Raw genomic sequence first — 3,702 nt, forward strand, 5'->3', positions numbered from 1 at the left:
AGAGAGAGAGAGAGAGAGAGAGACTGCCTTGTAGATAGTTAATCATGGCTCAGATACCACCCTGAAGTTAAAGCTGGAGGGGACACCAGCAGCGGGACCAGATTCAGCCAGGGCCAGATACTGCCAGAAGGTACACGATGCAGGTTCTGCCTGCCCTGGCTAAGGTTGTATTCCTGAGGTCCCTCAGCCTCCTGTGGCGTAGACGAAAAGCCCCCTTTCCCACTCACTCCAGCACTTCTGTTAGAGGCCTCCCCAGCCCTGGTGCACACTTTCCTTCCCTGTCTCCTGTGCGAGAACAGGGGACACAAGAAGCAGGGGACTAGCATGCTGGCATCTGGCATCGGGGCCATTCCTGCAAGTAATACCCTTGCTTGACCCTCCCCCTCCCCCCCCCCACCCCCGCCCCCAGAAGTCATTTCCAGCCCAAGGAGCAGAACCGGTTCTAAGATGACTCCTTACTAACCCTCTAGGTCAAGCATAGCCTTAGAGGGTTCCTTGGGACAGAGAGGGACAAAGAAGTATGCTGGACCAGGCTCAGATTATAGACTCTGAGAAGCAGACATGGTCCCTAAAGCACTCAGGAGCCACTGGTCTCTGCCTTGCACTATAGGCTAACTAGTCCCATGCCTTCTCTTATATGCACCCCCAATGTCTCCTCTTAGAAGCCTTCCAGGGACCCTGTCTCGAAAAACCAAAAAAAAAAAAAAAAAAGAAGAAGAAGCCTTCCAGGGTTTGCAGCCTAGCCCCAGCGAAGCAAGACCTACAAGTCCTGGTTCTTAGCTAGGGACTTTATTTTGTGGTGTTAGGGCGAATCCAAACTTTCCAGTATAAAGTACACACCTGCCTAGCTTCATCCTCAGCCCGAGGGCAGGCTCATCTCCCTGGCCTCAGGGATGGCATAGGTACTGGATGGAGCTTTGGTCTCTCAGCGTGGCCTGGTTCATCCCTTCATCCTCCAGTTGCTCTGGGGTGAGGCCTCCCCTCAGAGCCTCGCTTTCTTCAAGAGGAGGGGAGCAGATCCCAGATCTCAGAAAGTCTCTCCAATGCCTCAGAAAGTTCTCTTTCAGGGAGCCCCCTGACACTGACTCTACCAGATGGCAGGTCCTCAGAAGGCCAAGAAGCAGCCCATGGCACAAGTTGTGAAGCGGAAGGGAATACCATTCTGGGGGAGCCCTCGGGGTGGAAGCGAGGACCCACACTAGCCTTAGTCCAGCTATCCCTGAAAGGGGTGATGGGAGGTGGGAAGAGTGGCATGCTTTCTTTCTGGACCTAAAGTCGGGAAAAGGAACCTGGAGGTGGCAGAGACCAGAGACAGCCATAATGATCTCGCTGTCTTTTATATATATGTAATGTGTCTGTGTGTTAGTATGCAATCATGAACACAAGTGCCTTTGGGGGCCAGAAGAGGATGTCAGATTCCCTGGAGCTAGAGTTATAGTTGGTTGCCTGCAGCATGCGGGTGTTGGCAATGGAACTCCAGTTCTCTACAAGAGCAGCAAGTGCTTTCCCCCACTCACCCATTGCTCCAGCCCCTCTGTTTTACTGAGGTGAATCTGCAGTGATTACAGTCTAGGAGAAGGGTGTGATCATGCTAATTGGGCATAGGCTTTTGGAGGGATCTCAGGCCACATAGTAACGGTTGTAACACCCACCACAGGCTCCTCTGCTTACGGTACAGGAGCAGGACTCCTGAACAAGACATGACTCAGGGACGGGAGATCTCATTGTTGACAGAGTTCTCTGAGCTGCAGCCATCCTCAGTCCCTCCCAGCTTCTGTGTAGCCTGGGCTGGGCCCTTTGTGCCAACCCATTGTCCCCTTATTGACAGAGCTCAAGCTCCAGATTTTCACCCCTCCCCACAATCTGGACGGGGCAAAGGTCGGCCAAGCGGGGAAAGGGAGGGACTCAGGACTACGGATGCTTCAGCAGCAAAGCTGTCGACACCCAGACACCCATCCCCAGCCCTGTGCTACAAGAGCAAACACTGAAATGTTCAGAGAAAGGAGCTCTGGGAATCTGGTAGGGCCAGCCTGTGACCCCCCCGGCTGGTACTGAAGCCGTATGCCCAATCTGCTTTGACAAGGGTGATAATACCCCATTGTCTCCTGATTTCTCAAACGTTGTCTCCAAATACTTGAGCCATCTAGCTAACCAAACTCCCGATCTGGAGACCTCAGTCCTGACTACAGAACTTCTTGCAGCTTCCTGCAACAGAGGGCTGAGCTGTCTGCCTTGAACCACCCACTCCCATTTTCTCTAAGTCACACACTTGGGGGACCTCTGGGCTGGTTTTAGGGCTCACTCCCTTGTCCCAGGCATCGGAGCGTCTCTGGATCCACTGTAAGCTTCCAATAATCCCAGCAGCCTCAAGGCCATTGCAACAGAAACTTGCCTATCCCCCATCCACCCCTCTTTCCCTTTTGCCTTCCCTGTGCTTGTCCTAGGGTCCAAGATCTGGGAAACAAATGGGTTCGGGAACCTTCTAGAGAGTCCTTTCCCATGAGAGCCAAGTGCTGACCCCATCCTTATCTGGGCTAGAAATGCCAAAAACAACACAGATGCTGTGGCTCAAAGGCCTGAACTTGGGGATGCTGACCTCCGCAGCCCAGCTGCTCTGCTCAGGTCTCTGTGTCCCCTTCTGTGAACAGACTTCGATGCAAGGCTCCAAAGTGGTGGCATGGCTCAGTGAGCTCCACAGGTGTGTGGGAGGAGGCATGGGGAGGCTCCAAACACCTGGGCGCATGCATGCGAGCACACACACACGCACACACACACACACACACACACACACACACACACACACACGTACACACTAGTTTGTGTTGACTCCTGTTGACTCCAGCATTGGTATAATAGGACTGGTGACACTTGCCTGCCCCCAGAAAAGGATGAACCTGAGACTTATGCACACAACAGCCTCTGAGCTCTGTTCTGAGTTGCTGAGGCAAATCATTCCACAAAGGTGGAGTGGGGAATGTTGAAGGGGCAGGCTAGCTGACTCTGTGTACACACACGTGTGTGTGCAAGCATGTCTGTCTGTGTCTATCTTTCTGAATGTGTGTCGTGTGTCTGTCTGTCTGTCTTCTGTCTCTGTGTGTGTGTGCACTTTCAGCCCAACCACACAGGGTGGGTGGATAGATATATAAATAGTTACTAAGACAGGTACCAGAATCAACCCTAACTATTCCTGGCTGGGGGCTTGGGGCGTTTTCAATGCAGTATCCACACCCTGTACCACAGAGGGTTTTTGTGTGACCACTGGAGGCAGAGACACAGCTGGTGCTGGGTGGGGCAGAGAGGAGACAACCCTAGGTCTGAGGGGGCCACCATAGCTAGGAGGGGCTTATAAGGAGACAGGGAAGCCATCCCAATGCACACCGCCTTCTCTTTTTGTCTGTCTTTGCATTTTTTTTTAAGACAGGGTCTCATAAGTCCCAGGCTGGCCACAGCTCACTATGTAGCAGAGGGCGGTCTCAAACTCTTAATGCTCCTGCTCCATCTTCAGAGTGCCAGAATTATGGCTGTAACCACCACATTTGGCTGAACTGCCTTTAAATTTACTTTTAAAAAAACCTGTTTTTATTTTTCTGACTAAGTGTTTTGCCTGCATGTGTGTCTATGTACCACGTGCATGTGTCCCTGGTGCCCGTGGGTCCCCTAGAACTGGAGTTATAGATGTTGGTTGTGAGCCATCATGCGAGG

This window comes from Microtus ochrogaster, chromosome 5 (genome assembly GCF_000317375.1).
Source record: "Microtus ochrogaster isolate Prairie Vole_2 chromosome 5, MicOch1.0, whole genome shotgun sequence".
Lineage (NCBI taxonomy): Eukaryota > Metazoa > Chordata > Mammalia > Rodentia > Cricetidae > Microtus > Microtus ochrogaster.